At 50.8% G+C, this 13,840-nt stretch overlaps 1 protein-coding gene across 1 annotated transcript in view; it reads left to right on the forward strand.

Moving 5' to 3' along the window:
• TTC6 (tetratricopeptide repeat domain 6) overlaps nucleotides 1–13,840 on the forward strand; it is a 475,627-nt gene that overhangs the window by 367,734 nt on the left and 94,053 nt on the right. The window lies entirely within an intron of this gene.

The following is a 13,840-nucleotide window of genomic DNA, read 5'->3' on the forward strand; positions in this document are numbered from 1 at the left end:
ACTAGGATGTGATCCCTGTACTGTGTGTTCACTAGGATGTGATCCCTGTACTGTGTGTTCGCTAGGATGTGATCCCTACTGTGTGTGTTCACCATGGTGTGATCCCTACAGTGTGTTCACTAGGATATGATCCCTATAGTGTGTGTTCACTAGGGTTTGATACCTACAATATGTGTTCAGTAGGATGTGATCCCTACACTGTGTGTTCACTAGGATGTGATCCCTACACTCGGTGTTCACTAGGATGTGATCCCTACAGTGTGTGTTCACTATGATCTCCACTTTGTATGTTCACTAGGATGTGATCCCTACATTGTGTGTTCACTAGGATGTGATCCTTACACTGTTTGTTCACAACGGTGTGATCCATACAGTGTGTTCACTAGGATGTGATCCCTACAGTGTGCGTTCACTAGAGTGTGATCCCTACAGTGTGTGTTCACTAGAGTGTGATCCCTACAGTGTGTGTTCACTAGAATGTGATCCCTACTCTGTGTTCACTAAGATGTGATCCCTACAATGTGGGTTCACTAGGTTAGGATCCCTACATTCTGTCTTCATTAGGGTGTGATCCCTACAGTGTCTTATCATTAGGAAGTGATCATTATAGTGTGTGTTCACTAGGGTGTGAGTCCTACTATGTATGTTCACTAGGGTATGATTCTTACAGTGTGTGTTCACTAGGGTATGATTCCTACAGTGTGTGTTCACTAGGATGTGATCCATACAGTATGTGTTCACTAGGATGTGATCCCTACAGTGTGTGTTCACTAGAGTGTGTTCCCTACAGTATGTGTTTTGTAGGATGTGATCCCTACAGTATGTGTTTTGTAGGATGTGATCCCTTCAGTGTGTGTTCATGAGGATGTGATCACGGCAGTGTGTGTTCACTGTGATCCTCACATTGTATGTTCACTAGGATGTGATCCCTATATTGTGTATTCACTAGGATGTGATCCCTACAGTGTTTGTTCACTAGGATGTGATCCCTACAGTGTGTGTTCACTAGGATGGGATCCCTACCTTGTGTGTTCACTAGGAAGTCATCCCTACAGTGTGTGTTCACTAGGATGTGATCCCTACAGTGTGTCCCCCTAAGGTATGATTCCTACAGTGTATTTTCATTAAGAAGTGATCATTATAGTGTGTGTTCACTAGGGTGTGATCCCTACCGTGTATGTTCACAAGGGTGTGATCCCTACCAAGTATGTTCACTAGGGTATGATTCCTACAGTGTGTGTTCACTGTGATCCCTACAGTGTGTGTTCACTAGGATGTGATCCCTACAGTGTGTGTTCACTAGGATGGGATCCCTACCTTGTGTGTTCACTAGGATGTCATCCCTACAGTGTGTGTTCACTAGGATGTGATCCCTACAGTGTGTCCCCCTAAGGTATGATTCCTACAGTGTATTTTCATTAAGAAGTGATCATTATAGTGTGTGTTCACTAGGGTGTGATCCCTACCGTGTATGTTCACAAGGGTGTGATCCCTACCAAGTATGTTCACTAGGGTATGATTCCTACAGTGTGTTCACTGTGATCCCTACATTGTGTGTTCACTAGGGTGTGATCCCTACAGACTTGTCCAACATTCGTCAATAACAGCAAAGCAGTTCTTCCTGATATCCTCATGAGTTAAATTGACATATTAGTCCAAACGGGAATCATTTACAATATTCCTCCGTTATCCAGGCCCTGTGTCTCTGCTGAATCAAGAGTGGCGATCTCCAGTCTGAGCTGCATATGGGGCTCTTCCTTCTACGGAGTCTGAGCAAGATTCCGCCCCAGACTCTGTACAAACTGGCCTTAGAAAGCAGTGAAACCTGCTGCTTAATACTGCTCGAGGCCTCACCCGCCTCTGACATGGTCTACCACGACACCCCTTAAAAACCTTAAATTACGGGGGAGCTTGGCAGGACTCCATGACACCCCTTATAAACTCTACATTAAAGGAAGAGCTTGTAGGGCCTCTGTGACACCCCTAAAACTCTAAATTAAAGATGGAGTTTGAGGGGACTCAGTGACGCCCCTTAAACACTCTAAATTAAAGATGGGGTAGGGACTCAGTGACACCCCTCGAAAGCTCTAAATTAAAGATGAGGTAGGGACTCCATGAGGCCCCTAAAAGCTCTAAATTAAAGTTGGAGCTTGAGGGGACTCTGTGACACACCAAAAAACAGTAAATTAAAGATGGGGTAGGGACTCAGTGACACCCCTCAAAAGCTCTAAATTAAAGATGGGGTAGGGACTCAGTGACACCCCTCGAAAGCTCTAAATTAAAGATGAGGTAGGGTCTCCATGAGGCCCCTAAAAGCTCTAAATTAAAGTTGGAGCTTGAGGGGACTCTGTGACACACCAAAAAACAGTAAATTAAAGATGGGGTAGGGAGTCAGTAACACCCATTAAAAGCTCTAAATTAAAGATGGGGTAGGGACTCAGTGACACCTCTCAAAAGCTCTAAATTAAAGATGGAGCTTGAGGGGACTCTGTGACACCCCAAAAAACTGTAAATTAAAGATGGAGCTTGAGGGGACTCAGTGACACCCCTCAAAAGCTCTAAATTAAAGATGGGGTAGGGACTCAGTGACACCCCTTAAAAGCTCTAAATTAAAGATGGGGTGGGGACTCAGTGACACCCCTCAAAAGTTCTAAATTAAAGATGGAGCTTGTAGGGACTCCATGACACCCCTAAAACTCTAAAGATGGATCTTTAGGTGACTCAACCACACCCCTTAAAAGCTCTAAATTAAAGATGGGGTAGGGACTCAGTGACACCCCTCAAAAGCTCTAAATTAAAGATGGGGTAGGGACTCAGTGACACCCCTAAAAACTCTAAATTAAAGATGGGGTAGGGACTCAGTGACACCCCTAAAAATTGTAAATTAAAGATTGGGTAGGGACTCAGTGACACCCCTAAAAACTGTAAATTAAAGATGGGGTAGGGACTCAGTGACACCCCTAAAAACTGTAAATTAAAGATGGGGTAGGGACTCAGTGACACCCCTAAAAACTGTAAATTAAAGATGGGGTAGGACTCAGTGACACCCCTAAAAAGCTCTAAATTAAAGATGGTGCTTGTAGGGACTCCATGACACCCCTAAAACTCTAAAGATGGATATTTAGGGGACTCAGTGACACCCCTTAGACACTCTAAATTAAAGATGGTGTAGGGACTCTGTGACAACCCTAAATGCTCAAAATTAAAGAGCGAGTAGGGACTCAGTGACACCCCTTAAAAGCTTTAAATTAAAGCTGGAGCTTGTAGGGACTCAGTAACACCCCTTAGAAACTGTAAATCAAAGAAACAGCTTGTAGAAACTCCACAATGCCCCTAAAAACTTTAAATTAAAGATGAAGCTTGAGGGGACTCGGCTAAACCCCTTGAAAGCTCTAAAGTAACATGGAGCTAGTAGGGACTCCACAACGCCCCTAAAAACACTAATTTAGAGAGGGAGTTTGTAGGCACTCCCTGGCAGCCCTTAAAAATCTAAACTAAACGCCTGGGTGATGTCCTGCTGCCGGCGTGCAGAGTCTGGTTGTGTCTGGGTGAAGTCTTGTTGGCTGCGTGCACAATCTGATTGTGAAGTCTTGCTGTGTGTACAGTCTGGCTGTGTCTGGGTGAAGTCTTGCTGTGTGTACAGTCTGGCTGTGTCTGGGTGAAGTCTTGCTGTATGCACAGTCTGGCTGTGTCTGGGTGAAGTCTTGCTGTGTGCAGTCTGGCTGTGTCTTGTGAAGTCTTGCTGTGTGCAGTCTGGCTGTGTCCTGTGAAGTCTTGCTGTGTGCACAGTCTGGCTGTGTCTGGGTGAAGTCTTGCTGTATGCACAGTCTGGCTTTGTCCGGATGAAGTCTTGCTGTGTGCACAGACTGGCTGTGTCTGGGTGAAGTCTTGCTGTGTGTACAGTCTGGCTGTGTCTGGGTGAAGTCTTGCTGCGTGTACAGTCTGGCTGTGTCTGGGTGAAGTCTTGCTGTGTGTACAGTCTGGCTGTGTCTGGGTGAAGTCTTGCTGTGTGTACAGTCTGGCTGTGGCTGGGTGACGTTTTGCTGTGTGCACAGTCTGGCTGTGTCTGGGTGACGTCTTGCTCTGTGCACAGTCTGGCTGTGTCTGGGTGAAGTTTTGCTGTGTGTACAGTCTGGCTGTGGCTGGGTGAAGTCCTGCTCTGTGCACAGTCTGGCTGTGTCTGGGTGAAGTCTTGCTTTGCACACTCTGGCTGTGTCTGAGTGAAGTCTTGCTGTGTGCACAGAGTGGCTGTGTATGAGTGAAGCCTTGTGTGCACACTCTGGCTGTGTCTGGGGTGAGATGTTGCTGTGTGTACAGTCTGGCTGTGTCTGAGTGAAGTCTGGCTATGTGCTCAGTCTCGCTGTGTCAGGTGAAGCCTTGCTGTGTCCTCAGTCTGGTGTGTCTGACGAACTCTTGCTGTGTGCACAACTCTGGCTGTGTCTGGGTGAGATGTTGCTGTGTGCTCAGTCTGGCTGTGTCTGGATGAAGACTTGCGGTGTGTACAGTCTAGCTGTGGCTGGGTGAAGTCTTGCTGTGTGTACAGTCTGGCTGTGACTGGGTGAAGTATTGCTGTGTGTACAGTCTGGCTGTGTCTGGGTGAAGTCTTGCTGTGTGCTCAGTCTGGCTGTGTCTGGGTGAAGTCTTGCGGTGTGTACAGTCTAGCTGTGGCTGGGTGAAGTCTTGCTCTGTGCACAGTCTGGCTGTGTCTGGGTGAAGTCTTACTGTGTGCACAGTCTGGCTGTGTCTGGGTGAAGTCTTGCTCTGTGCACAGTCTGGCTGTGTCCGGTGAAGTCTTGCTGTGTGCAGAGTCTGGCTGTGTCTGGGTGAAGTCTTGCTGTGTGTACAGTATGGCAGTGGCTGGGTGAAGCCTTGCTGTGTGCTCAGTCTAGCTGTGGCTGGGTGAAGTCTTGCTGTGTGCACAGTCTGTCTGTGTCTGGGTGAAGTCTTGCTGTGTGTACAATCTGGCTGTGTCTGGGTGAAGTCTTGCTGTGTGTACAATCTGGCTGTGGCTGGGTGAAGTCTTGCTGTGTGCACAGTCTGGCTGTGTCTGGGTGATGTTTTGCTGTGTGTACAGTCTGGCTGTGGCTGGGTGAAGTCCTGCTGTGTGCACAGTCTGGCTATATCTGGGTGAAGTCTTGCTTTGCACACTCTGGCTGTGTCTGAGTGAAGTCTTGCTGTGTGCACAGAGTGGCTGTGTCTGGGTGAAGTCTTGCTGTGTGCACAGTCTGGCTGTGTCTGGGTTATGTTTTGCTGTGTGTACAGTCTGGCTGTGGCTGGGTGAAGTCCAGCTGTGTGTACAGTCTGGCTGTGTCTGGGTGAAGTCTTGCTGTGTGTACAGTCTGGCTGTGTCTGAATGAAGTCTTGCTGTGTGCACAGTCTGGCTGTGTCTGGGTGATGTTTTGCTGTGTGTACAGTCTGGCTGTGGCTGGGTGAAGTCCAGCTGTGTGAACAGTCTGGCTGTGTCTGGGTGAAGTCTTGCTTTGTGCACAGTCTGGCTGTGTCTGGGTGAAGTCTTGCTGTGTGTACAATCTGGCTGTGGCTGGGTGAAGTCTTGCTTTGCACACTCTGGCTGTGTCTGGGTGAGATGTTGCTGTGTGTACAGTCTGGCTGTGTCAGAGTGAAGTCTGGCTGTGTGCTCAGTCTCGCTGTGTCAGGTGAAGCCTTGCTGTGTCCTCAGTCTGGTGTGTCTGACGAACTCTTGCTGTGTGGACAATCTGGCTGTGTCTGGGTAAAGCCTTGCTGTGTGCACATTCTGGCTGTGTCTGGGTGAGATGTTGCTGTGTGTACAGTCTTACTGTGGCTGGGTGAAGTCCTGCTGTGTGCACAGTCTGTCTGTGTCTGGGTGAAGTCTTGCTTTGCACACTCTGGCTGTGTCTGGGTGAGATGTTGCTGTGTGTACAATCTGGCTGTGGCTGGGTGAAGTCTTGCTTTGCACACTCTGGCTGTGTCTGGGTGAGATGTTGCTGTGTGTACAGTCTGGCTGTGTCAGAGTGAAGTCTGGCTGTGTGCTCAGTCTCGCTGTGTCAGGTGAAGCCTTGCTGTGTCCTCAGTCTGGTGTGTCTGACGAACTCTTGCTGTGTGGACAATCTGGCTGTGTCTGGGTGAAGTCTTGCTTTGTGCACAGTCTGGCTGTGTCTGGGTGAAGTTTTGCTGTGTGTACAGTCTGGCTGTGTCTGGGTGAAGTCCTGCTGTGTGCACAGTCTGGCTGTGTCTGGGTGACGTCTTGCTGTGTGCACAGTCTGGCTGTGTCTGGGTGAAGTTTTGCTGTGTGAACAGTCTGGCTGTGGCTGGGTGAAGTCCAGCTGTGTGAACAGTCTGGCTGTGTCTGGGTGAAGTCTTGCTTTGTGCTCAGTCTGGCTGTGTCTGGGTGACGGCTTGCTTTGTGCACAGTCTGGCTGTGTCTGGGTGAGATGTTGCTGTGTGCACAGTGTGGCAGTTTCTGAATGAAGTCTTGCTTTGTGCTCCGTCTGGCTGTGTCTGAATGAAGTCTTGCTTTGTGCTCAGTCTGGCTGTGTCTGGGTGAAGTCTTGCTTTGTGCTCAGTCTGGCTGTGTCTGAATGAAGTCTTGCTTTGTGCTCAATCTGGCTGTGTCTGAATGAAGTCTTGCTTTGTGCTCAGTCTGGCTGTGTCTGAATGAAGTCTTGCTGTGTGCTCAGTCTGGCTGTGTCCGGGTGAAGCCTTGCTGTGTGCACAGTTGGCTGTCTGGGTGAAGTCTTGCTGTGTGTACAGTCTGGCTGTGTGGGTGAAGTGTTGATTTGTGCTCAGTCTGGCTGTGTCTGGGGGAAGTCTTGCTGTGTGCTCAGTCTGGCTGTGTCTGGGTGAAGGCTTGCTGTGTGCACAGTCTGGCTGTGTCTGGGTGAAGTCTTGCTGTGTGCACAGTCTGTCTGTGTCTGGGTGATGCCTTGCTGTGTGCACAGTCTGGCTGTGTCTGGATGATATATTGCTGTGTGCACAGTGTGGCAGTTTCTGAATGAAGTCTTGCTTTGTGCTCAGTCTGGCTGTGTCTGGGTGAAGTCTTACTGTGTGCACAGTCTGGCTGTGTCTGGGTGAAGTCTTGCTCTGTGCACAGTCTGGCTGTGTCCGGTGAAGTCTTGCTGTGTGCACAGTGTGGCTGTGTCTGGGTGAAGTCGTGCTGTGTGTACAGTATGGCAGTGGCTGTGTGAAGCCTTGCTGTGTGCTCAGTCTAGCTGTGTCTGGGTGAAGTCTTGCTGTGTGCACAGTCTGGCTGTGTCTGGGTGAAGTCTTGCTGTGTGCACAGTCTGGCTGTGTCTGGGTGATGTTTTGCTGTGTGTACAGTCTTACTGTGGCTGGGTGAAGTCCTGCTGTGTGCACAGTCTGGCTGTGTCTGGGTGAAGTCTTGCTTTGCACACTCTGGCTGTGTCTGGGTGAGATGTTGCTCTGTGTACAGTCTGGCTGTGTCTGAGTGAAGTCTGGCTGTGTGCTCAGTCTCGCTGTGTCAGGTGAAGCCTTGCTGTGTCCTCAGTCTGGTGTGTCTGACGAACTCTTGCTGTGTGGACAATCTGGCTGTGTCTGGGTAAAGCCTTGCTGTGTGCACACTCTGGCTGTGTCTGGGTGAGATGTGCTGTGTGTACAGTCTGGCTGTGTCTGGGTGAAGTCCTGCTGTGTGCACAGTCTGGCTGTGTCTGGGTGAAGTCTGGCTATGTGCTCAGTCTCGCTGTGTCAGGTGAAGCCTTGCTTTGTGCTCAGTCTGGCTGTGTCTGAATGAAGTCTTGCGTTGTGCACAGTCTGGCTGTGTCCGGTGAAGTCTTGCTGTGTGCACAGTGTTGCAGTTTCTGAATGAAGTCTTGCTTTGTGCTCAGTCCGGCTGTGTCTGGGTGAAGTCTTGCTTTGTGCTCAGTCTGGCTGTGTCTTAATGAAGTCTTGCTTTGTGCTCAGTCTGGCTGTGTCTGAATGAAGTCTTGCGTTGTGCACAGTCTGGCTGTGTCCGGTGAAGTCTTGCTGTGTGCACAGTGTGGCTGTGTCTGGGTGAAGTCTTGCTCTGTGCACAGTCTGGCTGTGTCCGGTGAAGTCTTGCTGTGTGCACAGTGTGGCTGTGTCTGGGTGAAGTCTTGCTGTGTGTACAGTATGGCAGTGGCTGTGTGAAGCCTTGCTGTGTGCTCAGTCTAGCTGTGTCTTGGTGAAGTCTTGCTGTGTGCACAGTCTGGCTGTGTCTGGGTGAAGTCTTGCTGTGTGTACAATCTGGCTGTGGCTGGGTGAAGTCTTGCTGTGTGCACAGTCTGGCTGTGTCTGGGTGATGTTTTGCTGTGTGTACAGTCTTACTGTGGCTGGGTGAAGTCCTGCTGTGTGCACAGTCTGGCTGTGTCTGGGTGAAGTCTTGCTTTGCACACTCTGGCTGTGTCTGGGTGAGATGTTGCTGTGTGTACAGTCTGGCTGTGTCTGAGTGAAGTCTGGCTGTGTGCTCAGTCTCGCTGTGTCAGGTGAAGCCTTGCTGTGTCCTCAGTCTGGTGTGTCTGACCAACTCTTGCTGTGTGGACAATCTGGCTGTGTCTGGGTAAAGCCTTGCTGTGTGCACACTCTGGCTGTGTCTGGGTGAGATGTTGCTGTGTGTACAGTCTGGCTGTGTCTGGGTGAAGTCTTGCTGTGTGCACAGTCTGGCTGTGTCTGGGTGAAGTTTTGCTGTGTGTACAGTCTGGCTGTGTCTGGGTGAAGTCCTGCTGTGTGCACAGTCTGGCTGTGTCTGGGTGACGTCTTGCTGTGTGCACAGTCTGGCTGTGTCTGGGTGAGGTTTTGCTGTGTGTACAGTCTGGCTGTGGCTGGGTGAAGTCCAGCTGTTGCACAGTCTGGCTGTGTCTGGGTGAAGTCTTGCTTTCCACACTCTGGCTGTGTCTGGGTGAGATGTTGCTGTGTGTACAGTCTGGCTGTGTCTGGGTGAAGTCTGGCTGTGTGCTCAGTCTCGCTGTGTCAGGTGAAGCCTTGCTGTGTCCTCAGTCTGGTGTGTCTGACGAACTCTTGCTGTGTGGACAATCTGGCTGTGTCTGGGTAAAGCCTTGCTGTGTGCACACTCTGGCTGTGTCTGGGTGAGATGTTGCTGTGTGTACAGTCTGACTGTGTCTGGGTGAAGTCTTGCTGTGTGCTCAGTAGGGCTGTGTCAAGTGAAGCCTTGCTCTGTGCTCAGTCTGGCTGTGTCCAGTGAAGTCTTGCTGTGTGCACAGTCTGACTGTGTCCGGTGAAGTCTTTCTGTGTGCACAGTCTGGTTGTGTCTGAATGAAGTCTTGCTGTGTGATCAGTCTGGCTGTGTCGTGTGAAGCCTTGCTGTGTGCTCAGTCTGGCTGCATCCGGTGAAGTCTTGCTGTGTGCACAGTCTGGCTGTGTCTGGGAGACGCCTTGCTGTGTCTGGGTGAGATGTTGCTGTGTGCACAGTGTGGCTGTGTCTGAATGAAGTCTTGCTTTGTGCTCAGTCTGGTTGTGTCTGAATGAAGTCTTGCTTTGTGCTCAGTCTGGCTGTGTCTGGGTGAAGTCTTGCTGTGTGCTCAGTCTGGCTGTGTCTGGGTGAAGTCTGGCTGTGTCTGGGTGAAGTCTTGCTGTGTGCACAGTCTGGCTGTGTCTGGGTGAGATGTTGCTGTGTGCACAGTCTGGCTGTGTCTGGGTGAGATGTTGCTGTGTGCACAGTGTGGCAGTTTCTGAATGAAGTCTTGCTTTGTGCTCAGTCTGGCTGTGTCTGAATGAAGTCTTGCTTTGTGCTCAGTCTGGCTGTGTCTGAATGAAGTCTTGCTTTGTGCTCAGTCTGGCTGTGTCTGGGTGAAGTCTTGCTTTGTGCTCAGTCTGGCTGTGTCTGGGTGACGCCTTGCTGTGTGCACAGTCTGGCTGTGTCTGGGTGAGATGTTGCTGTGTGCACAGTGTGGCAGTTTCTGAATGAAGTCTTGCTTTGTGCTCCGTCTGGCTGTGTCTGAATGAAGTCTTGCTTTGTGCTCAGTCTGGCTGTGTCTGGGTGAAGTCTTGCTTTGTGCTCAGTCTGGCTGTGTCTGAATGAAGTCTTGCTTTGGGCTCAGTCTGGCTGTGTCTGAATGAAGTCTTGCTGTGTGCTCAGTCTGGCTGTGTCCAGGTGAAGCCTTGCTGTGTGCACAGTTGGCTGTCTGGGTGAAGTCTTGCTGTGTGTACAGTCTGGCTGTGTGGGTGAAGTGTTGATTTGTGCTCAGTCTGGCTGTGTCTGGGTGAAGTCTTGCTGTGTGCTCAGTCTGGCTGTGTCTGGGTGAAGGCTTCCTGTGTGCACAGTCTGGCTGTGTCTGGGTGAAGTCTTGCTGTGTGCACAGTCTGTCTGTGTCTGGGTGATGCCTTGCTGTGTGCACAGTCTGGCTGTGTCTGGATGATATGTTGCTGTGTGCACAGTGTGGCAGTTTCTGAATGAAATCTTGCTTTGTGCTCAGTCTGGCTGTGTCTGAATGAAGTCTTGCTTTGTGCTCAGTCTGGCTGTGTCTGGGTGAAGTCTTGCTGTGTGCTCAGTCTGGCTGTGTCTGGGTGAATTCTGGCTGTGTCTGGGTGAAGTCTTGCTGTGTGCACAGTCTGGCTGTGTGTGGGTGACGCCTTGCTTGTGTGCACAGTCTGGCTGTGTCTGGGTGAGATGTTGCTGTGTGCACAGCGTGGCAGTTTCTGAATGAAGTCTTGCTTTGTGCTCAGTCTGGCTGTGTCTGAATGAAGTCTTGCTTTGTGCTCAGTCTGGCTGTGTCTGGCTGAAGTCTTGCTGTGTGCTCAGTCTGGCTGTGTCTGGGTGAAGGCTTGCTGTGTGCACAGTCTGGCTGTGTCTGGGTGAAGTCTTGCTGTGTGCACAGTCTGGCTGTGTCTGGGTGAAGTCTTGCTGTGTGCACAGTCTGGCTGTGTCTGGGTGACGCCTTGCTGTGTGCACAGTCTGGCTGTGTCTGGGTGAGATGTTGCTGTGTGCACAGTGTGGCAGTTTCTGAATGAAGTCTTGCTTTGTGCTCAGTCTGGCTGTGTCTGAATGAAGTCTTACTTTGTGCTCAGTCTGGCTGTGTCTGAATGAAGTCTTGCTGTGTGCTCAGTCTGGCTGTGTCCGGGTGAAGCCTTGCTGTGTGCACAGTTGGCTGTCTGGGTGAAGTCTTGCTGTGTGTACAGTCTGGCTGTGTGGGTGAAGTGTTGATTTGTGCTCAGTCTGGCTGTGTCTGGTGAAGTCTTGCTGTGTGCACAGTCTGGCTGTGTCTGGGTGAAATCTTGCTGTGTACACAGTCTGGCTGTGTCTGGGTGAAAGCTTGCTGTGTGCAGAGTCTGGCGTTGTCTGTGTGAAGTCCTGCTGTGTGTTCACTCTGGCTGTGTCTGGGTGACGTCTTGCTGTGTGCACAGTAGGCTGTGTCTGGGTGAAGTCTTGCTGTGTGCACAGTCTGGCTCTGTCTGGATGAAGTCTTGCTGTGTGCACAGTATGGCTGTGTCTGGTGAAGTCTTGCTGTGTGTACAGTCTGGCTGTGTCTGGTGAAGTCTTACTGTGTGCACAGTCTGGCTGTGTCTGGGTGAGATGTTGCTGTGTGCACAGTGTTGCAGTTTCTGAATGAAGTCTTGCTTTGTGCTCAGTCTGGCTGTGTCTGAATGAAGTCTTGCTTTGTGCTCAGTCTGGCTGTGTCTGAATGAAGTCTTGCTTTGTGCTCAGTCTGGCTGTGTCTGGGTGAAGTCTTGCTGTGTGCTCAGTCTGGCTGTGTCTGGTTGAAGTCTTGCTGTGTGCACAGTCTGGCTGTGTCTGGGTGACGCCTTGCTGTGTGCACAGTCTGGCTGTGTCTGGGTGAGATGTTGCTGTGTGCACAGTGTGGCGGTTTCTGAATGAAGTCTTCTTTGTGCTCAGTCTGGGTGTGTCTGAATGAAGTCTTGCTTTGTGCTCAGTCTGGCTGTGTCTGGGGTGAAGTCTTGCTGTGTGCTCAGTCTGGCTGTGTCTGGGTGAAGGCTTGCTGTGTGCACAGTCTGGCTGTGTCTGGGTGAAGGCTTGCTGTGTGCACAGTCTGGCTGTGTCTGGGTGAAGGCTTGCTGTGTGCACAGTCTGGCTGTGTCTGATGAAGTCTTGCTGTGTGCACAGTCGGGCTGTGTCTGGGTGAAATCTTGCTGTGTACACAGTCTGGCTGTGTCTGGGTGAAGTCTTGCTGTGTGTACAGTCTGGCTGTGTCTGGTGAAGTCTTGCTGTGTGCACAGTCTGGCTGTGTCTGGGAGACGCCTTCCTGTGTGCACAGTCTGGCTGTGTCTGGGTGAGATGTTGCTGTGTGCAGTGTTGCAGTTTCTGAATGAAGTCTTGCTTTGTGCTCAGTCTGGCTGTGTCTGAATGAAGTCTTGCTTTGTGCTCAGTCTGGCTGTGTCTGGGTGAAGTCTTGCTGTGTTCTCAGTCTGGCTGTGTCTGGGTGAAGTCTTGCTGTGTGCACAGTCTGGCTGTGTCTGGGTGAAGTCTTGCTGTGTGCACAATCTGGCTGTGTCTGGGTGAAGTCTTGCTGTGTTCTCAGTCTGGCTGTGTCTGGGTGAAATCTTGCTGTGTACACAGTCTGGCTGTGTCTGGGTGAAGTCTTGCTTTGTGCTCAGTCTGGCTGTGTCTGGGTGAAGTCTTGCTGTGTTCTCAGTCTGGCTGTGTCTGGGTGAAATCTTGCTGTGTACACAGTCTGGCTGTGTCTGGGTGAAATCTTGCTGTGTGCAGAGTCTGGCGTTGTCTGTGTGAAGTCCTGCTGTGTGTTTTCTCTGGCTGTGTCTGGGTGACGTCTTGCTGTGTGCACAGTAGGGCTGTGTCTGGGTGAGATCTTGCTATGTGCACAGTATGGCTGTGTCTGGGTGACACCTTGCTGTGTGCACATTAGGGCTGTGTCTGGGTGAAGTCTTGCTGTGTGCACAGTCTGGCTCTGTCTGGATGAAGTCTTGCTGTGTGCACAGTATGGCTGCGTCTGGTGAAGTCTTGCTGTGTGTACAGTCTGGCTGTGTCTGGTGAAGTCTTGCTGTGTGCACAGTCTGGCTGTGTCTGGGTGAGATGTTGCTGTGTGCACAGTGTTGCAGTTTCTGAATGAAGTCTTGCTTTGTGCTCAGTCTGGCTGTGTCTGAATGAAGTCTTGCTTTGTGCTCAGTCTGGCTGTGTCTGAATGAAGTCTTGCTTTGTGCTCAGTCTGGCTGTGTCTGAATGAAGTCTTGCTTTGTGCTCAGTCTGGCTGTGTCTGGGTGAAGTCTTGCTGTGTGTACAGTCTGGCTGTGTCTGGTGAAGTCTTGCTGTGTGCACAGTCTGGCTGTGTCTGGGTGAGATGTTGCTGTGTGCTCAGTCTGGCTGTGTCTGGTTGAAGTCTTGCTTTGTGCACAGTCTGGCTGTGTCTGGGTGACGCCTTGCTGTGTGCACAGTGTGGCTGTGTCTCGGTGAGATGTTGCTGTGTGCACAGTGTGGCGGTTTCTGAATGAAGTCTTGCTTTGTGCTCAGTCTGGCTGTGTCTGAATGAAGTCTTGCGTTGTGCTCAGTCTGGCTGTGTCTGGGGTGAAGTCTTGCTGTGTGCTCAGTCTGGCTGTGTCTGGGTGAAGGCTTGCTGTGTGCACAGTCTGGCTGTGTCTGGGTGAAGGCTTGCTGTGTACACAGTCTGGCTGTGTCTGGGTGAAGGCTTGCTGTGTGCACAGTCTGGCTGTGTCTGGGTGAAGTCTTGCTGTGTGAACAGTCTGGCTGTGTCTGATGAAGTCTTGCTGTGTGCACAGTCTGGCTGTGTCTGGGTGAAATCTTGCTGTGTACACAGTCTGGCTGTGTCTGGGTGAAATCTTGCTGTGTGCAGAGTCTGGCGTTGTCTGTGTGAAGTCCTGCTTTGTGTTCACTCTGGCTGTGTCTGGGTGACGTCTTGCTGTGTGCACAGTAGGGCTGTGTCTGGGTGAGATCTTGCTA

Source organism: Pleurodeles waltl, chromosome 9 (genome assembly GCF_031143425.1).
Source record: "Pleurodeles waltl isolate 20211129_DDA chromosome 9, aPleWal1.hap1.20221129, whole genome shotgun sequence".
NCBI classification, from domain to species: Eukaryota; Metazoa; Chordata; class Amphibia; order Caudata; family Salamandridae; genus Pleurodeles; species Pleurodeles waltl.